The following is a 22,909-nucleotide window of genomic DNA, read 5'->3' on the forward strand; positions in this document are numbered from 1 at the left end:
CCACAGTATAATGTACAACGTTAAATTCAAGGAGTGTTGCCACTTTCAGAAGTGAATTAATTATTATTAAATGTGGATTTAATATATGTAATTTAACACTACACAGTTTGTAGCAAGATTTTGATCTGCTAAGTCATACATTTACAAAGTTTACAGTATTAGCTTTCAGTTCAGTGAGTATTCACTATCATTCTATTACGTGCACATATGCGCATACTTGTGAACAGGATTTGAAAATATGGGAATTTCCGTGGTTTCCTTGACCACTGTCCACACATCCCTTGGATTTAGACAAGGTTACACACAGTGAATCCTAAAATCACCACTCGGCAACCACTTTCTTTAAAATGTCAGAGCAACAATGACTGCGTTAACTAGTTCCTGTATTAAGTGGTGGCTGCAATTAAGCGTACAAATAGTACAAATGCAGTCATTGATGGAGCATGTTTCTACTCTTGGGTGCGCTTGTGCTTGGCAGATTTCTCATTGTGGCTCACATTTTTTTCCCTCTGTGTGATACATGCAATATATTTCACCAAAAGGATGATTGTGTACAGATTGTACAGATAGTGGGTTGTACTCATATACTGTCATGCCGTTCGGTCTCCGCAATGCTCCAGCCACCTTCCAGCGCCTGATGAACAAGGTGGTATCAGGCTTGGAAGGGTGTGCTGTGTATTTAGATGATGTAGTGATTTACAGTGACTCTTGGCCATCACCTTCAGCGTATAAGGGCACTGTTTGAGCGACTAGCCTGGGCAGCTTTGACAATAAATCTGGCCAAATCCCCATCCCCCATCCGAACTACCAAGAAAGAGCTCTCCTGCTTCCTCGGCATGGCAGGTTATTATTATAATGGGTTTTGTAAGGATTTCTCCACAGTAGCTGCCCCGCTAACATCTCTTCTGAGCTCAAAGGCTAAGTTTGAATGGTCACCTGTTTGCCAACATGCCTTTGAGAATATCAAGTCTTTGCTGTGCTCTGCTCCTGTTCTAGCTGCTCCAAAAGTCGACCAGCCCTTCACACTGTATGTGGATGCTAGTAAGGTGGGAGCTGGAGCTGTTCTCATGCAAGCTAATGCTCACGGTGTTGACTGTCCGGTGGGCTTCTTTTCCAAATAGTTTAACTCACACCAGTTAAACTATTCCATCATTGAAAAGGAGGCACTGGCTCTTATTTGGCACTTGCAACACTTTGAGACTTATGTTGGTGGAGGGTCAAGTCCGCTGGTGGTATATACTGACCACAATCCTCAGAGGTGGACCCCCATCTTAAGGGAGGGGGTGTGACAACTCCTCCCACTCCTTGGTTTGTGCCTCACTCTCTTTTTGTTTGCAGCCTCTGAGAGCTGTTCAGGGGTGGAGCTGAGGAGTGTCACCTGCTTTAATCATCTGGGTGTGGCCTTCAGAAAGGATAAAAGGCCTGCCTTTCTGATTGCCCACTCTCTCTCACTCACCCTCAGCGAAGCCTGCACCAGCCTGTGCAGCCATCTCTGTTTGGTTTGCTGCAGAATTCAACACTCACCACACACACATTCTCACCCATCCACACACCTGACACAACTGATTATGCTCCATTTTACACACTCCATATTTATACCATTTTGATGAACACTTTTGTTAAATAAATAGTGATCAGAACTGGTATTGACTGTGTGTTGCTCCCCTTATTGGTGTCACCCCTGAGCTAGGTGGTAACATATGGCAACTAACAAGCTTATTTCATGTTAGTTCCTTCTTTTTTTTGTTATTGAGATTGTTAGTTTTGTCATTTTGCTCTGACTCATTCAGCTTGATAATGATATTTAACTGGCTAAACAGAATGAAGTGTCTCTGTTGTCTGTACCTCGCATTTTAAGTACATTTTACAGTGCTGGCATAGTTGGGGATTAAAGGTTTAGAATTCCATGACACTGGATGAGTTAAGTGCTGTGAAACAGATGCTGATTTTGAGTGAGAGACATGGTTGGTACAGGAGTTTATCTGGGTTACTTGCAGAAAATGGAAAGCTAGCATATTTTCTGATTTTCTCATCATTTGTTTTATCAATTTATGTGGCCAAGATGGCCAATGACCCAGAATGTTTATGAGTTGGATGGAAACACATCCATTTCAGTATTTTACCTTTTAACCAATCTGGCTTCAACAGCTCCTTCAAGAGGGAAACATTTTCAGAGGAACCCATTTGATACATTGATTGCTGACTACTGACGTCATTGTTGGACTTGTTATAAAACAGATCTGTTTATATTATTGTATTGTCTTATTATTACTGTAATGTTCAAACTGCACATTACATTTTCTACTTTTTGTGAAGTTAAGTCTTGAATTATCCTTTCTAAATACTGTATTACATTGTAATAAATACAGAAGTACATACTCTTGGCTATAAAATGGTACTGTAAAATAAATTACAGTAACATTCTGCTAATAGTATAATACTTCATGATTATGTCAAAAAATAACAGTACAATAGTCTAATTTAACATGACAACACTACAATACTGCACTTCATTTTACAGTATGTTGAGAGTAATGAAGCACAGCGCAAGTTGGGGCAGGCCATGGAAGTCAAGCTTGGCATTCTAGTTTCATTGGCTGATGGCTCAGCTGATCTCAAACCAGCCCACATCAGCTGACAGGTCAGCAGATTCTTGGCTTGCACCTTATTGGCACATCTCAAACAGGGCGCTCTATTTAAGATGTCATAGCCTGCTTACCTGCGCTGCTTCCTCAGCAAGCTGTTTAAAACCCACCTCCACCCTAGCTCCACCATTCATGCCATGTGTGACTTTTATCAATGTATTTTCTGTTGTCATTGATGCTTCCTCTGTTCTGTTTCCTATGGGCTCTTTGCTGCTGCTCTCCCTGCTTGTAGCTGTTCTATGTAGGCACATGGAAGAGCAGAGAGGAGGTCCCAGAACAGAGCCATACCGCCAAATGTAATATATTTGGTATTAATATATATACTTTGACTAAAGTGGTCCTGACTGAACTACAGTCAGTTTTACAGTGGTAATTTTACCGTGGTATGAAATACAGCAACCACTGGATAATTGTTGCCAAGTTACTGTTATTTTGACACTTTGTGTATGGTGTAGTAACTACTTACTTTTATATGCAGTAATTGTTTTAAAAGTTATTCAATTACTTTTGAGAGAAGTAACTAGTAATAAACTCATGAAGCTCTAGAAAATGTTCAGTTAGGGAGACTTTTCTTTGCATACTTAGGCCTGTCGCGTATTTCTCATACCATCCTGCATTCAGTCTTCTCACACATGCTCAGTATATTCTTTGCTGTCATTGTCTGCGGCTGTCAGTTTAGATATCAGCTGTTTTAATTTGCTGTCTATCTAATAGCACAGCGATACACTAGCCTAGCATACAGATGGGAAATTGAACAACTGGTCCTCTTGTGTAGTCAGGACAACCTGGAGCTGAACAGACTCCAAACTGTGGGTGTGACAGTGATCTTCAGGAGAAGCATCAGTCAACATCTTAAAAAAAACATTGTTTCCACTGTGGACACCTTCAGGTTTCTGGGATCCAATAACATAGACTAAAACATCAAGAAGGTGCAACAGAGGATATACTTCCTGCGTCAGCTCAAGAAATTCAACCTGCCTCACCAGCTGCTGAAGCACTTCTGCACGGGAATAATCAAGTCTGTTGTAGGCATATCCATCATGGTTTGGGTCTGCCACCAAACAGGACAAGAACAGACTGCAACGGACTATAAGGACTGCAGGGAAAATAATTGGTGCCATTCTGCCCTCTGTTCAGGGTTTAGACCTCCAGATTGAGGAAATGGGCAGGAAGCATCCTCCTCATATCCTGTACACAACCCGTTCCAACTTCTCCCTTCTGGTAGGCGCTACAGATCACTGAACGGCAAAACAACCAGACACAAAAACAGTTCATTCCCACCGGCCGTCACTATGATGAACAGCTAGCTAATCATATAGCGTCTCCCTCTGACACCAAAACATCCACTCAATGGCAATATATCATCCAATAATGCATAGTTTTTAACATGATTTGCTTGATATGCCACACCTCTCAGGTGGGTGAGTTATCTTGGCAAAGGGATTACTACCATGGATTAAAACAAATTTGTTGGCAAAATTTGAGCGAAATAAGCCTTTTGGAAATCTTTACAAACGTTTTTGGAAACGCATCAAATTATATTTATTTGAAATGTTTAAAGAGACTATGTAAAATGACTGTGACTTGCTTGCAAACTGCTTGCAATTCTCAAATCGTCAGTCAGGATTTATGAGAGGTAGATCAATACACAATGATGTATGCTTAGTCCTAGACCTGCTTCAATCTAGTTATTACATTGATGATGGCTATATTCTTTTTCTCGATTTCTATAAAGCTTTTGAGATGGTAGAACATTTACTTTTATTTGTTGTTTTGGAGAGAATTTCAGGAATGTTATCAAATGCTTTTAACAATGCACTAATAGCTTAATCTGTTTATCAGGTGGTAGTTCCCCTCATGTTTCCATCAACAAATGTATAAAGCAAGGCTGTTTAATTTCACCAGCACTCTTTTTAGTTGCTCTAAATTCTTAGATAAACTTCAGATACTCATTACTCTACTATTTTTTTTTTTGTTTGTTTTTGAATGTTGAACAGGTCCCAACAGCTATTCAGTTATAGACTTATTTATCTGGTTCACAATTAATCATGAAAAAGTATGGATTACAAGCAATACATGACTTCCACCTTGTGGCAGCACATGGTATCCCCATTAAAACTTCAGTCAGGTACTATGTGTGCACATTACAAAGAAGGGTAAATTAAGTGAAACTTTCAATATAAGGAACCAAAAAAAATTAAAAAAAAAAAGAATTAAGATAAGACAATGGTTTAATAGGACAATGGTCGCATTTACATAACAAAGATGGAAAGTCTATCAATCAAGCTTGTTCTCTTTCTGTATACAACCAAGCGATAATGGCAAGTTAAACTTTGACTACATTTGGAAAAAGAAAATTTCATTACATAAAAAAAGCAACCATGGTAAATGATTATGAAGAGGATGGCCATTGACTTTGACTGTAAAATGGAATTTCAAAAATCAAAAATATTTAAGTAAATTGGGACTCTTTTTTTTGGTTTCCGGTATCTTTTACTATGAAGCTATACTCTTGAATGTGAATGTTGAATGAATGTGGTTTCGCATTGTCTTGCTGAAATAAGCAAGGCCTTCCAAGCAAAAGACATTGTCTACTTGGCAGCATATGTTGCTCCAAAACCTGAATATATTGTTCACCATTAACGGTGCCTTCACATAGTGTGAGTTACCCATGCCATGTGCACTAATACACTCCCATACCATTATTGATGGTATGGGAAAACAGATTATGGACCACTTGTTTTTCTTTTGTCTTTATAGTAATCAATTTTGGTGTGACGTGCATGATATACTTGAATCAAAAATATTTTCTCTCACCCACTTAAGCACAAATTATATCACATTTGAAGTCAGAATGGAGGATAAGAAAATTGAAATTCTATTACTTATTTTATTTATTTTGGGAAAATCTTTTATTCATGAATAAAAATATGATGAGTATGTCAGCCTAAATGAAGCTACTCCCCCGAGTCATACTAATACTCACGTTCTTCAAGGTAGCGGCAGAGGAGGTGGAGTTGCAGTGATTTTTGACTCATGCTTAGTAATTAACCCTAGACCTGAACTCAATGATACATAATTTGAAAGCCTTGTTCTTAATCTTTCAAACCAAACCTGGAAAACATCAGAGACAGTTTTATTGGTCATAGTGTACCGCCCTTTTGGTCCCTATTCTGAACTTATAACTGAATTCTTAGAGTTTCTATCAGGGATAGTCCTTAAAACAGAAAAAAATAGTTATTGTAGGTGACTTTAATGTTGATGTGGACATTGGACAAGTACTGCATTTATCTCATCATTCGACTCAATTGGCTTCCGTCAGAGTGTTCATGGACCTACTCACTATTTTAACCACACTCTTTAATGATAAAATTCTCACTATTAGAGACAGAATTCAGCAGCTACTAACTTCAGTGGGTACTGATTTATCTTCAAGTACAGAAACCATAGAAGCAGCTGTGAAACCTGTCATATTTTTAGACAGCTTTTCTCCTGTCGACCTTCACAAACTAATTTCAACAATTTGTTTACCCTTAGTTGGCTCTTCTTTATTAGACATGATCAACCTGTCTCTGTCAACAGGCTACGTACCACAGTCCTTTAAAGTAGCAGTAATAAAACCTCTCCTCAAAAAGCCTACTCTTGATCCAGGGATTTTAGCCAACTATAGACTTATATCTAACCTACCCTTTCTCTCTAAAATTCTTGAGAAAGCAGTTGCCAGCTGTGCAACTTTTTACATAACAAAAGTTTAGGATTTCCAGTCAGGATTTAGAGTGCACCATAGCACGGAGACAGCATTGGTTAAAGTCACAAACAACCTTCTAAATTTAAAATTTAAAAAAGAATTTAAAATCCTTCTCCTTACCTACAAAGCCTTCAATGGTAAGGCACAATCATATCTTAAAGAACTTATAGTACCCTATTACCCCAGTAGAACATTACGATCCCAGAATGCAGGCTTACTGGTGGTTCCTAAAGTCTCTAATACCAGAATGGGAGCCAGAGCCTTTAGTTATCAAGCTCCTCTTTCGGGGGAACCATCTTCCAGCCATTGTCCTGGAGGCAGACACCCTCTCTACATTTAAGAGCAGGTTTAAAACTTTCCTTTTTGATAATGCTTACACTTAGGGCTGGCTCAGGCTGGCCTTGGACCAGCCCCTAGTTATGCTGCTATAGGATTAGGCTGCTGAGGGACTTCCAATGACACCCAAACCTCTGTTCTTCTCTCCCTCTCCATCTGTATGCGTTCCTGTCCTATCAAGGCATGTTACTGACTTGGCTTCTTCCCCAAAGTGTTTGTGCTTTCTCGTCTCGCAGGTCCGAATGGAAAGCGGCTGAGCCTGGACTACTGATTACAACTGCCAGACATCCACTGCAACTTTTATTGTTATTAGCAATGCTACCATTATTATTAGATCATTAGTGCCGTACTATGTTCATATACTCTCTGCTATTAATATGTTAATACATCACATACATAAATATACCACATAGGCATATACTATACCATATTCACTTCGTATACCTATAAATCTATTACAGCTGTCAAAACTGTGATTTCTCTCCAACCCTGAACCTCTCTATCTCTATCCCCCCTCCCTTTCTCTCTCTCTCTCTCTCTGTCTCTCTCTCTGTCACCCACCCAACCAGTCGAAGCAGATGGCCGCCCACCCAGAGCCTGGTTCTGCTCGAGGTTTCTGCCTCCTAAAAGGAAGTTTTTCCTCGCCACTGTCACCAAGTGCTTGCTCGTGAGGGAATTGTTGGGTTTCTGTACATGAAGAGTTTGGTCTGTACCTGCTCTAAATGTAAAGTGTCCTGAGACAACTTTGTTGTGATTTGGTGCTATATAAATAAAATTGAATTGCATTGTCTAGGTACATTTTAGTTGTAGAATATTTCCCTTTTACAAAGACATTATTGGTAGAGTAAAAGAGTAATCATATTGAGTTACATCTCAGATGAGAAGGGTTTGACAACATTCAAAGGGAATTGCATTGTAGTTGCACTACATTGACTTGAGAATAGAGTTATTTGTCTCAGAGTTGCATCTCAGAGGAACGGGCCTAGCTAGAATTCAGTGGGAATTACAACATGGTATTGCTTCATATAGGTTAGACACATGTAGTTTAGAATATTTCCATTCTATATTCCTATGGTAACGTCATTTGATTCATACCTCAGATGAGAAGGGCTTAACTCGCAGTCAGAAATTTGCAACAGGCATGTTGCATAGATTTAGGATGGCAGGTTGCAATGGCTCTGTTGCTTTGCTTTTTAAACAACACTTTATTTATTCAATATAATTACAAAAACATACAAAGCAGGATATACAGAAAGCACAGCACAACACACAAAATACACAGAGTCGCCAAGGTGCCAAGGGTTAAAAGACAATATTTACATACAGAGAAAATGAGAACAAATCAACAAGAGGAAGCACTATAGTAGTAGTAACAGTAACAATAATAACAATTGAGTTCTTGAAGTGCTGAATGTTCAATAATCAGTTATTTCAACTCCAATACAGTGCATGAAGAAGGCTCTCAGGTCAAAGGTCCAACACGGGCCATGGCAGCTCTGTGTTGTATCCAAAGTTCTCCTCTGTCTGAGGTCAGGGAGCACTTGTTTCATCACCATTTCACTGCCGATGACAGTCTGTTGGAAGACCATAGCATTTCTGGTTTTCCACAGTTTGACACATACAATACTGTATACTATGATCAATTGACACAAAATTTCTCTTTGTTTGGGAGGCATCTTTTCTTCCAGCAATCCATACATGACTGAGTTATAGTTCATTTCAAAGGTCAGACCATGGTTTTGAATTATAGAGCAGACCATCTTGGCTCTGTAGCAGTACATCAGAAGGTGTTGCTGAGTTTCATCTTCATAGCAATAAATCATGGGGCATTTTTTTGTTGTCACATTACAATTCCATGATATGACAGCTCGAACGGGAAGCCTGTTGACAGTGATTAGCCAGCGGATATCTCTAATGTTCTCTGAGAAGGTTTTATTTTTGAAATTTTTTATCACTTCAGAACTTTCAGATTCTGCTATTTTTTTATATCTAATTAAGCCACCATTTGTAAAATCATTTCTTTTTAAAAAAAATCAATTTACTTGATAATCCACACCAGTCTTAATTAAGATGTTGATATTGTGTGGTGAGTCTCCAAACAATAATTGTTAATAAGGGCCATGTCTGGCTCTCCCTCTCCTCTTCCTCCACATGGTGTCATCTCTAACCCAGAGGGCATTTCTGGAGATGGCAGCAGACACATTTTTAGTAAAACTATTTTCAGTTTAGTACCTATATCCATGGCACCCAAATCTCTATGTTCTTTGCTTTTTTATAATAGTTCTCTTCTGGTGACTTCTCTGGTTGTTCCCCAAATTCAATTGACGCACTGGGGAGGATGTTTGTTTGAAACATGAGTTTGGACAGGATGAGGGTTTTGACAATATTTATTCTTGTTCTGTAATTTGTGTTTTTATTTTCCCATTTCTGAACTTCTTCTTTAATTTCACACAGTTTTTTCTCCCAGTTTCTTTCACTAATGTCACCATTACAGATGGTCAGACCGAGGATTTTAATCTCTTTTTTTATTTGAATAACAAGTTTTTGTCTATTATTTTACTCTCCAATCCAAACTCCTTCTGTTTTGTCATAATTTAATTGTGCACCAGATGTTTGTTCATATAAATTTAAATGACTGGTTAAAATTTCCATCTCAACTTGATTTTGCATTATGACAGAAGCATCTGCATAAGCAGTGGCTGCCACTCTGTACCTGTGCCCCACACATGTGCCAGAAAGCCGATATATACACACATATAAAGCAGCGCTCAGAGGGAAGCCCTGCTTTACGCCTTTTTCAACTTCAAAATTCTCAGTTAAAATTCCACTTACATTAACACTAACATTTGATTTCAAATACAGACACCCGAGCACTTGAATAAATTCATTCGGAAAGCCATATGGGGGGAATCATTTATTTTGGGGGATTAGCTGTCTCAGCAGAATCCTCATCATTGCATGGATTCTTTGAGAGCTCTCTCAAAGAGCACAGTCTTTTCTGCCAAAACTTTATTGTTACTTTGCATTTGTTGTAAACCTTTAATTCATTGATGTGAGTGTCTGTTACTGAGCTATTTTTATGGTCAAGAACAAACACTCAAGCAAAGTCAAAGTGTCACTTTTTTATATTTGCATACATTGTTTACACAATTGTGGGTTTGCAGGCCATTTATCAAGGTTGTTTACTTTGCATAACATAATATATTGAATAGAGTTAACCTGTATGTAAGGAGTGACAAGTGAAATACAGTTACAGGAGGAGAATGAAAGAAAAAAAATGAGAAAATGAATACTTTGTCAGTCATGATTTTACAAAATAAATAAATAAAAATAAATAAATAAAATGTCTCATTTGTAAATCTAACTGTCTGTGCAAGAAAGGCACTAGTGAGGGTGGCTGCTACAGGATTCTTGGCAGCCTCTTTCTCTTTCTCTGTAGGGGCTATAGGTTTCCATGGCTGGGACAATAGACATTGTAAATACAACTGTTTCCCAGGTACTTCAGCAGTCACAGCTTTATGGCTGTTGAAAAAACAGGGCTAGTGTTTGACAGAAGGAATGTGGCAGATTACACAAAGTAGCAAAGTAGAAGGCTCTCTGGTGTGATGAGACTTTTGATAAATTGATTAGTTGATTAACAGAGAATAAATCAACAGTTATAACTATAAGTCATTTGTTAAGAAAAAATAGCAAACATCTGTTTCCAGCTTCTCAAATATGATAATTTCCATTTTCTACCATCATCTATTGTTCTGGAAACATTCTTCCACCATTTTTTGATTGTGATTAAACCAGTAATTGTAAAAACAAATTAAACAGACAATTGGCATAATTGAGTATGAAGTTCTACACCAAACCAATGAACTCTACATTTAATATAAGACAAACACCACACTCAGGAAGAAGAATGGTGAGAATCCTTGTAAAGAGATGGTTGTCTGCAGCAGGCCCTGAAAGATTCATGAGCTGCAGTCTAAGTGAGGACTGCCTCATTTATTTCCAGCAAGACACCAACCCCAAATGTAATGACCAAGCTACGCAAAAATGTATTCAAAACAAAAAATCTTCATGTTCTAGAGTATACTTGAATCCAGACTTCAGATCAATCCAGAATATGGTGCACTTGTAAATGGGTTTTCAAAAATAACTGGAAATGCTGGGTAAAGGTAATGCATACATACCCACATTCTCGCACTGTCACTCAAAGTGTGCTGGAAGCAGAAATAAATGTACTGATCCAAAGAGGTCTTGCAGCTACTCAATTTAGTAAAAACGTTTTACAGATTCCCATTCTAGTAAAATGTATCCATTATCCAAAGTGTCTGTATAGGAGTAATAACAACCCATAAACAGTTAGAATGGCTGTGTCACATGGCCATTGTCAGGAATTAACTACAGCTGCCTCCACACCAGTGGCTACCAAGGAAACAGTGTATTATGCTTACTGGCTTTGCAGTTTCCTCTTGACTTGTTACTTTGACAACGAGAATGTCAATTAGCTGTGCTCACAAACAACAAAGTTTGACCAGCCTTTATTTGCCCACCTCATTTCTTGTCAGGGTGAGAGGAGGTGCTATAACGAAAAGCAGTAACAGTTTCTATAAATCAACATGGTTTCTCATTAAAGTGGTTCAACTGCCCCCTTTAGACTTGCATTCCAACCTCAACCTATGACATGTCAACATGTCGTAGTTTCAGTAACAATTTATTATTTATTTATTTAATTTTATGTTTAATCTGTTTCCTGCATGGATGTAGTATGGGTTATGTCACAGAAATTCTGGTGTACTGGCAAACTCCAGGCCAGTGTTAAAAATGCTAAATGAAACAGGTAAATCAAAGAGTGAACAACACAGGGCAGCTGGAGTTCCTCAAAACTGTTGAGATTGTATTGTTTACCTTGAATAATTGCACTGAAAAACTGAATCTGATTAACCTAATTTGAAATTGAATTTTCTAGTTTGGAAGTTAATTACAATAAACTTGAAACTAAATATAATATTATGAAATTAAATTAATTTGCTCTGAAACTGTATTTGATCCTGACTGAAAATGAAACTCATACTTCCATGTTCAACTCTCACAATTCAAATTCAGTGGAAGGTTAAGGCATACAACCAGCAATTGAATGCAGATTCATAGTACTCCTTTTCATACTGTAACAACTATTCTCTTAACAATATCAATGACAAATTGGATCTAGATATTTCAAGGAAATGGCATTTAAATTCCCTTTCATTCTCTGGATTATTATACTCATTATACTCCAAGCTGAATGGCATCAGTGCATATCATGACAAGGCTCACAGAGGAAGTGAACTAATCAAGCAGTCCCTACATAAATGAGGAGTTTCAGAGGATTTAATGTCTCTTCAGACAACAGTGCATCTGACAAACCAAGGTATCCAAAGGCAGAGAGAATAGTCGAAATCCAAAAAGGGTCATACACAAGGAACACTGGAATCTTAGAAAACACTGGATAACAACACACATGGGATGAAGACTATTTGGCAAGAGAAAGGGGAAAGACAAAGGGTATATATAGGAAGGGGCAGGTGGACAATAGACACAGGTGAAACACACCAGGCTGATTAGGAAGGGCAGGAATCTTGAGGAATGAACAGAAACCTACCAAAATAAAACAGAATTAATGACCTTGGATATTGGACCAATAAATCTAGGAGTCAACTTACGTGACTCAACCTGGAGAGGTAGATCCTGGGTGGACAGCCAAACTTTCTGGCCCCACTGGTAGGTGGGGCAGGAATCCAACGTCGGTCTGCGGCCCTCTTGTAGTTCTGATGTGTGCAGCAGAAGCTGGTGGGCCCAGGTCCACATGCGGTGGCAGTGGTGGACGAGAGCGATTGCAGAAAGGACGCTGACCTAGCGTTCTAACGCCATGAATAGGGGAGGCTGGTAACCAAACACACACTGAAGAGGAGACATGCCTGTGGATGAGCATGGCAGAGTGTTTCTACCCAAATTCTATCCATGTCCAGAGATATGTCTGACCAGGGCACAAGTAGCGGCCACAGCAGTTCGGGGAAGGGCCTCCAGGAGGACTTGCTTGTTCCCAGTGCATATTGGACTCCGGCAGGGCTGCCCTTTGTCACCGGTTCTGTTCATTATTTTTATGGACAGAATTTCTAGGCGCAGCCAAGGGCCGGAGGGAGTCTGGTTTGGGGACCACAGGATCTCATCTCTGCTTTTTGCGGATGATGTTGTCCTGTTTGCTTCTTCGAACCAGGACCTCCAGCATGTGTTGGGGAGGTTTGCAGCCGAGTGCGAAGCGGCTGGGATGAGAATCAGCACCTCCAAGTCCGAGGCCATGGTTCTCGACCGGAAAAGGGTGGCTTGTCCCCTCTGGGTTGGAAGAGAGCTCCTGCCTCAAGTGGAGGAGTTCAAGTATCTTGGGGTCTTGTTCACGAGTGAGGGAAGGATGGAGCGTGAGATTGACAGGTGGAGCGGTGCGGTGGCAGCAGTAATGCGGTCATTGTACCGGTCCGTTGTGGTGAAGAAGGAGCTGAGCCGAAAGGCAAAGCTCTCGATTAACAGTCAATCTACGTTCCTACCCTCACCTATGGTCATGAACTTTGGGTCATGACCGAAAGAACGAGATCTCGGATACAAGTGGCTGAAATGAGTTTCCACCGCAGGGTGGCGGGACGCTCCCTCCACGTTGAGAGGAGCCAGCTGAGGTGGCTCGGGCATCTTTACCAGATGCCTCCTGGACGCCTTCCTGGGAACGCCTCGGGGTCCCCCCGGAAGAGCTGGAGGAAGTGTCTGGGGAGAGGGAAGTCTGGGCTCCCTGCTTAGACTGCTGCCCCCGCGACCCGGCCCCGGATAAGTGGAAGAAAATGGATGGATGGATGGATGGTTTTTTCAGTCTATGGAGGAAGATGTACCACAAAGCTACATTGTAATGTCTTGAGTGTCCCAAACATTCCATGTTAGATCTTGATCAAGCAAAGTTTAGGTATGCCTTGCTTACATACTGTACCAACCAGTGGCCTGTGATCTTTACACAGTAAGTCCTAGTAGGACATGACTATGTTACTGCTATATCATTCTGTCTCTTTTCAGGAGTGCTGAGAAATGTGGGCTGCAAGTCTGGCTCAAGGTGGACCACTTCCCTACTGCCTCAAACTTTGGCACAACATGTACTTGTGCGATGGGGAGTTGCAGATGCACTACATACAGCACAGTTCCAAAGAGGATGTCTGTGATGCTCAGTATACATCTCTTGTCTAACAGAGGTCTGTTGTAAAATGTTTTGGCATCACATCTTGATGTCTGTGAAGGTGTCCATGCCCAGCTATATGTGGATGAAAATACAACAGAGGCTGCTCAGAGTCTCACATTAGCAATGGGTAAAGTTCAAAACTGGTTCACTAAATCCTGTCTTTGCCTAAACGTCAAAAAAAGTGTCTGTATGTTTTTTGCAAAACAGCCACCAAAAATTGTTCATTCTGATGTGTTTCTGGGAGGAGAGGAGCTCTCGTTGGTACACAAGTTCAAATATCTTGGAGTCATCCTGGACTCGACACTCTCATTCAGGAAACACATTAAAAAGGTATCTAATTCGGTTAAACACAACCTGGCAAACTTCAGACAAATAAGGAACTCATTAACTAATACTGCTGCTCTGATGTTTTTACATTGCATGATCTTCTCACACATCGACTATTGTTTCACTAGCTGGGCACTGGCATGTTCATCAGCACTCAAACCAATAGAATCCCTTTATAAAAAAAACTTTAAAGACACTGGACAAAAAAACTTACTCTTATCAGATCTGTAATATCCTAAAAAAAGTATAGTTTTCTAAGTTTTCATAGTTTCAAGGTCTATAAATTTGCGTGCGCTATATACAAAAGTCTTCATGGTCTTGCCCCCCCACCTCTGAATGAATTTATAAAAAACAGGACTGTCAGGGGTATGAACACCAGGGCCTGCGACAGAGGAGACGTAGAGATCCCTTCCAGACGTACCACCTTTGGTAGAAATGTGTTGTCTGTCTTGGGGGGGGGGGGGACATCTGGAACAGTCTTCCCTCCACAGGAAGGGAATGTCTTACATATTCCTCTTTTAAAGCAAAGCTTAAAGACTGGTTAAAGGATGCCCAGAAGTGTGTCCATTAAGTAGACTGAGACCACTGGATCTGGTTAAGTTGGACTGTATTAAATTGCTCGCTTGTGAATGTCATTTTGAAATGTGTATTTTGTAATTGTATTTTTATGTAATGTGTACTTCCATGTTTTTAATGTGTACTTCCATGTTGTTTTATTAGGCAACTAACATTCTGCCCAAGGTCTACAGTTGCAAATTAGCTTATCAGCTATAAACTGGCACATTTACAGCAATGTTTATCAATGTGCACTGTCCTAAAAAAAAAAAATAAAAAAAAAAAATCTTTGTAAGACAGGATTCCAAGCTCAATTCCTGGAATTGCATTCAAAACAGGGAATGGGGTTTACCTTTTAACCCCCCCTTTGTCATGGAAGACAGTGTAACTCCCACTGACAGTCATCATCTACCATTTGCATTAATTTCTTTCTGTCTTACATTTGTAGATAAAAGGTCAATTATATATCGGTTTAAGTCACAATTTCAGTTGTTCCAGATTAAGATGCTGTATATGGGATTCTGGAATTAGTCAAGAAAGTCAGAGAAACATCTGGGATGTTCCCCTTGCTCTGAGGGTGAGAACACCATAGTGTCATACTGTATGTTCTGTGTATTGGTAGCGATATTCTGTTTTTATACACATCATATTTTAGGGGTCCTGATTCAGTGAGCAGTGATGTTTGAAATATCAGTATGTTGAAAATGTGCTTAAAAATGAAAAGCATGTGCAGACACAGCTGCCCCTCCTTGTTCCAACAATAAGGTGTTTACATATGTGAGTCTTCTTGTTTATGTAAACAACATAACTTGGGAATCACACAAGCTGAGAAACTTCAGGGCCTTGGATTACTCATGGTGGCAGAGTCCGTATTTACGTCAGCGATGTTTGGTGTCATGATGTCAAGGTAGTTTGCAAACACTGGTACTGCTGGCAGAGTATATGTTCATCAAATACAAATATTTGTCAAGGGAATTTACAGCCATTCTGTTGGTTGCTGTTTACATTCCACTCATTCCCAACAACAATGACACAAAGGAGTACCTACTTTCTGTGAACTGTGTCAGGCCATCAGTGAGCAACAGACAGCCAACCATCCAGCTGGGAATTTTAACCATGCAGACTTTAAGACTGTCCTTCCAAAAACAGACCAGCATGTTGACTTTCCAACAAGGACAAATGATACTCTGGACCTGGTTTACACAGCCTAAAAAGGAGCAAACAAGGTATCGCCCCTTTCCCACCTCAGCCTCGCTGACCACATTACTGTCGTTCTAAAACCAACATACATGGGTGAAAGTCACCAAAGAGGTTCAGAAAAAGGTACATGCCTGGCCAGAAGGTGCCACCTCTGCACTTCAAGACTGCTTTGACCCCACAGATGGGGACATTTTTAAGCAGGCAGCCACCTACAACAAGCACACTGGGATATACAGAGACAGTCACTGACTACATCACCAACTGCATTGATGATATGACCCACACTAAAAACATCAGCATCCAGGCTAACCAGAATCCATGGCTGACAGGTGAAGTCTACAGGCTGCTGAAGGACCAGAATGAGTTAGGGTTAGAACCCTAACCGGCCAGATTGTGTGCCTGTCCCCAGGCAGCGTAAAGAGGTCACTCTCCAAGATCAATGCCTGTAAGGCTGCTGGTCCAGACATACCTGGTTGTGTGTTGAGACAATGTGCAGAGGAGCTCAAAGATGTCCTTACGAAAATCCTCAACATCGCTCTGAGCCAGGCTGTTGTCCCCATTTGCTTTAAAACGTACACAATCATACCTGCCAAAAAAAGCATCTCCATCCTCCTTCAATGACTATCGCCCTGTTGCACTGACCTCCACCATCATAAAGTGTGTTGAAAGGCTAGACATACAGCAAATAAGATCCATTCTCTATCCCTCTCTGGACCCATTTCAGTTTGCATATTGGGCCAACTGGTCTACCAGTGATGCAGTCTCCTCTGCTCTCCACAAGAGACTCTTATATAAGAATGTTATTCATGGACTTCAGTTCAGCATTCAACGCTGTCATTCCTCAGAAGTTAATAACAAAACTGAACTGGGTGGGCATTAACACCTCTCTCTCTAATTGGCACACTGAGCACAGGGTGCTCTTTCCACCAACGGACCATTAACAGTATCCTGACCAGCTGTGTCACTGTGTGGTATTCGAGCGATACTGCCTCCAACTGCAAGACTGTCACACCGCGGTGAGGTTTGTCTCGTCTTGGGTTTTTGTCTTGTTATTTCCTGTTTTATTTTGTGAACCTAACTCTCCTCTCGTTTCAGAGCACTTGCCCTCCCTCATGTGTCACCGGTGCGTCCTCCTGATTACCTATTGTCTCCACCTGTTGCCTATTACCCTCCATGTGTTTAAATAGTCTGCGTCTCCCTTGTCTCGTGCCAGTGTGTTTTTCGTCAGATGGTCGTTTCACCCGTGCCCCCCAAGATCCACAGCCATAGTTCAAGTTGCCAAGTAAGCCTTTGATCCTCTTCGTGAGCGTTTTGTGTTTTGTAAAATTTCATAGTCTAGTTCTGAGTTTTTGAGTTCCATAGTTATTTCCTTGTAGAATCATAGTCCTCCTTGTGAGCGTTTTTGTTGTTCAGGTTTAGTAGTCTTTGTCCTAGATATTTCATAGTCCTCCTTGTGAGAGTTTTTTCAGTTGTTTAAGCCTCATAGTCCAGTACCGAAAAATACCTCGTAGCCTATTTATTATCCTCCTTGTGAGCGTTTTTTGTTTTATAAATTTTCAGAGATAATTGTTGATAGCCTTGTTATTTTTCCTCCATCTGGAGCGATTTCTGTTTTCTAAGTTTTATAGCCTCGATTCCTCACTTCAGAGCGTTTTGTGTTGTTTTTCTAAGTTTATTTTGTTCCCTTATGTTCTGGCCACTTCCTGGTCCAGGACGTTTGAATCAAGAATAAATTTCATAGCCATTTGCTTTCACGTTTATCGAAGAGGTCACTGGTTGTTTATTGTGTACAATAAAAGCCTGTTACGATATCACTCTGCACCTGAGTCCTCAATTCAGTTCCGGCCTGACAAAGACTTTACTGGAAAGATGGAAATATCATTGGTGCATCCCTTCCCTCCTGGACATCCAAAACACCTGCCTTACCCTCAAAGCAATTAGCATTGTAGTCAACTCAACCCATCCCTCACACAGCCTCTTCAGCCTCCAACCATAAAAGTTAGTAAGAACCTTAAGTGACCCAGGAAATATTCTTCCCTTGTATTCAGACCAATGAAGGAAAGGAATTGCATCTAGTGGGTAGATGCCACTTAAGGGGAGGAATACAAAATAATGGTGGAAAAGGTCAAGGGAGGCGCTTCGATGAATTTGTTAGCTCCTGCTAAAACAGTATATAAGGACACGCATTTCTGTATGTATTCAGTTGCTCTGCAGACCAACTCAGCCTTTGTTGCTTGTAATAAAAGTCTCTTGGATTTGAAGATCTTGGTCTCCTGCTCTTTTTTCCACCACAATCCTTTCGAATGTAAACAAAAGCTAAAAATTAAACAAAACATTTATAGCTTATTGATTGACTTTACTTGACAGATTTTAGAAGGTATGCATCATTGTTAGCGGCTAAGTCAAATGTTATAATTCAAACAATATTTCCATGTGGGCATTGCACCATTAGAAGAGTTGGTGTGTTCTTTCCCTCCTCCCAGTGGCGGTGTCAGCTTGGCACCATGTATTTGAAGGTGGGGGATGTCCAGTAAAATAGTGCGGAAGCAAAATACAATGAGTTTATATAATCAGGGAAGGTGGTTCTATGAGAGTCAGAAATATTAATGCCATTTTATTATCATTAATTGTTTTTGTTTTCTGTGGCTGGAAGATAAAGTACATGATTCCAGGATACATGGGGCACTAGACTGAACATGAATTATTAATAGCTATTATAATTTAGTCCTCTGATTGGCACAAAGATGACTGGTGTCAGGGAGGTGGGGATTTAAGGGAGCTATGGGTAGAACCCAGATGTAGACTCGTGGGGCGCTTGGTTCAAATTAAATAAATGTATTAAACACAATGAAAAAACAACTATGGGAACTATGATTAAACACACACTGGGGACAAGGGCTATACATACAACAAAGGCAACACAGGGAAAAACGGAACAATTACAACACACTAACACAAAACACAACGGGGCATGGATGAGACAAGGACAGCACAAGAAACATACTAACACAGAACGCAACTGGGCTTTTGACAATGACAAGACTTGGAACAAACTTAGGCTGTGGCGTGGGTAAAAAACGTCCTTACCGTTTTGAGCCTGAGTACACGGAAGAGGAGCTCGTTGAAAGGAGGACGCGGAGGCAGAGAAAGGAATAATGGCCAAACAACAACAAACAGCTGTGCGTCCACGAGTAGACGGTAACTGGCGGTGTTCTTGTGGACAATGTTCATCGATGACAACAGAAGAGGATGTGTCAATAAACGTCTGTATCACAACACTGGAGGATTTCCGCGCAATGATAAACCGGGCTGTGGTGGAGACGTTTTTTCGTGTCCCTAAAGTGAACTGGAAGACCCAGCCAAAGCCTGCAGGACCAAATTGGCAACTTTCGATTGAGTAAGTAGCTTACACACATGTATAGATTGTTTATTTGCCTTGGTTTTGTTTTGTTTTTTTGTTTTTTTAATATTTTTATTAGGAGGAAGGCACATTAGAACAGAAACCAATGTCATTATTACATTGAATATCACATCACGCCTGCATCAGAGTTTAAAATGTTGATACAATAGAAACACTGTGCATCAAGAGGAATGAAAAGCAAGGCACAGAGTCCGCCTCCTAGAAAGTTTTCTCTTTTTTTGTATTTGCGGCCTAACAGGAACATGGGGCAGCAAACAAACAATGTACAAGTAAAAATAATGATAGTGATAAAAAAAATATATAAATAAATAAATAAAAAATAACAAAATAAAAAACAACAAAAAACAAATAAATAATAATAATGATAAAGATAAGAAGAAAAGGAAGGAAAGGAGGTTGGGGTCCATCAATCAGGAGGCATAGACTGCAGAGAGTGAAAGAATGTTAAAAAGGGAAGCCACTTGTTGTAAAATTTATCAGAATTCCCTTTCAAGGAATATCTGATCTTCTCCAGCTTTAGAAAAGACATGATGTCATTGAACCACTGAGTGCTGGAGGGAGCTTTGGTTGACTTCCAGTGAAGAAGAAGATGGCGTCTTGCCAGTAAGGAGGTAAAGGCTAAAATATCTAATTGATTAGAGGTAAACCGGTTGTGATCCTCAGGGAACCCGAATATAGCGACATGGGGGGAGACTGTTATGGTCATTGAAAATATTTTTGACATGGTATCAAAATAATTCTGCCAGAAACGAGAAAGTAATGAACAAGAATAAAACATATGAGTTAAGTAACAAGGTGAAGCATGGCATTTGTCACAATTATCTGCGATGCTGGGATAGATTTGTGACAATCTGGTTTTAGAATAATGGACTCTAAACAATACTTTAAACTGTATAAGTGTGAGACAAGCACAGGCTGAGCTAGTGTGAATTTTCTTAAGAGCAGTGTCCCACCAGTCATCTCCCAAATGTAGACCCAGTTCTTGTTCCCAAGCAATCTTGACTTTGGTAATTGGTGAACAATCAAAAAACAGGATTTCATCATAAACTTTGGAGATGAGTGACTTCTGAAGTGGATAGTGAGATAGAAGTTCCTCACACTGTAAATTTGGAGGTAAAGACGGAAAAGCTGGAAACAAAGCATTAGCGCAGTGTCTAATTTGGGAGCAACGGAAGAGATGGGAGGGTGGGAGATGAAATTCTCTTGAGAGATCTGTAAAGCTGCAAAAACTGCCATCCTTGTAAAAATCTTTAAAACATTTCAGGCCCTTATTATGCCATGCAAAAAAGGTTGAATCTGTAAATGCAGGTTGAAATAAATGTTTCCTCAATAAAGGAGCTAATGTAGATGCTGACTTAAATTTGAAATGCTTCCTAAATTGATACCAAATTTTAAGCGTGGAATGAACCACTTGGTTATTTGTAAAGCCAGAGAGGTTGGATGGAATAGAAGAGGTAAGCAAAGCAGTTAGGGAGGATGAATCACATGACTGCGCCTCTAAATCACACCATGGCAGATCAACTGATTTGAACCAAAATGAAATCTTGTGAATATGTGCTGCCCAATAATACAGTTGAAAATTAGGAAGTGACAATCCACCATTAAATTTACATCTCTGAAGTGTGGATTTGCGGATCCTGGGGGCCTTTCCACACCATAGGAAGTGAGAAATAGTCTGATCAATTGTTTTAAAGAACTGCTTTGGGAGGAAAAGTGGGAGACAATGGAACAAAAATAGAAATCTAGGCAAAATATTCATTTTGATTGCATTAATTCTTCCAATTAATGAGAGAGGTAAGCTTCCCCATCTTTGGAGGTCAGATTTAATATTAGACATTAAAGGCAGGAAATTAGCAGAAAAAAGAGAATTTAGCGTTCTGGTTACATTGATCCCTAGATACCTAAAGCCAGACAGACTAAATTTAAAAGGGATGTCAGATTGTTTGAGTAGTAATGCTGAAGCATTGACAGGGTAGCATTCAGTTTTAGAGATGTTGCCTTGGTTTTGTTTGACAGAAGTTTATCATTGCACGGAAATCCTCCAGTGTTGTGACACAGACATTTATTGACACATCCAGACGCGTATCTCCTGGCCGCAAGTCCTACTCTGAGCAACAGAGGCATTCCTCCTCTGTTGTCATCGATGAACATTGTCCACAAGAACACCACCAGTTACCGTCTACTCGTGGACGCGCAGCCGTTTGTTGTTGTTTGGCCAGCTGTTCCTCTCTCTGCCTCCTCGTCCTCCTTTCAACGAGCTCCTCGTCCGTGTACTCTGGCTCAAAACGGTGAGGACGTCCATCGTAAGACACTGGATGTTGATAACATGCCACCACGGGCTCAGAGGGGAATAGCGCCAGCATATCATAACACAATATTGGAATATGAACGAGTTTCGCCGCATATTATGCGTTTATAGAGGCTACGCACGGGTGCCCCAATTACTCGCATTATATGGATATACGCGCCGTTCTTCTGGGGCTAATTTCTTCAAAACGACTCCAAATGCCACCAAAGTTGTCTGGGTGTCTAAATGGTCGTATTTGATGCTACAAATAAAGTCCAGGTTGTAAAAAACGAAAGTTATCCTTTAAAGTTACAAACAAAAAACACTATGGACTATGGCAAGGAATCTCAAACTAACAAGGGAAACGCAGACAACACTAAGGACGGTGGAACACTACATAAAACAAGGCATGGACATGAACAAAGACAAGAACAAGACAGGAACCAAACTTACTGGAGCTGTGGCAAACAAAAGACAAAGACAACCCAAGGAGACAATCACCTAAATCATGGCGCGAACATGAAAAAAGAAAACAAAGAACACTCACTTATAGGGCTAGGGCTAGGGCTAGGGCTATGGCTTTGGTAAGGAAACGCAGACAGCAAGGTGACAAGACAGCAAGGTAGCGCAGACAACGACCCGACAAAGACTGGGGGGAAGACGCTGACTTATATACACAGGGCAGGAACATTAATGACACACAGGTGAAACACATTAGACAATCACAAGGGTGGGAAAACACAGGAAGTAAAGTAACCCAAGAAACATAACATAAACCTTCAAAATAAAACAGGATGTGACAAAAACCAGACAAAGACAACGCACAAGGGGAAACTTAACAAAAAGCCGGCGTGCATGGCATGGGTCATGACAACTGTCACTGATGATGACATAGGTACAAAGCAGATAGAAAATATATATCATCAAATATATAAGCACAATAAAAATATGTAATATTGTACAAGATACTTGCACAGATGTGGTGGGTATTAGCAAATATTAAACATAATCACACAGTAGTGTAAGCAGTAGGTTTGTGATGTTGTGATGTGAAACCACATCAAAACAGTGCTATGTTAAATGATGTTGGAGTCAAACAGACAGCTATTTGAATGAAGGACCGGCAGTAGCTGCTTAAGGCCCCTAC

General features: G+C 40.2%; 1 pseudogene; it reads left to right on the forward strand.

Annotated features, from left to right (window-relative positions):
* The first annotated feature begins 592 nt into the window (after positions 1–592).
* The window catches only part of LOC121606162, a 37,069-nt pseudogene continuing 14,752 nt past the window's right edge, over positions 593–22,909 (forward strand).

Source organism: Chelmon rostratus, chromosome 5 (genome assembly GCF_017976325.1).
Source record: "Chelmon rostratus isolate fCheRos1 chromosome 5, fCheRos1.pri, whole genome shotgun sequence".
Taxonomy (NCBI): domain Eukaryota; kingdom Metazoa; phylum Chordata; class Actinopteri; order Chaetodontiformes; family Chaetodontidae; genus Chelmon; species Chelmon rostratus.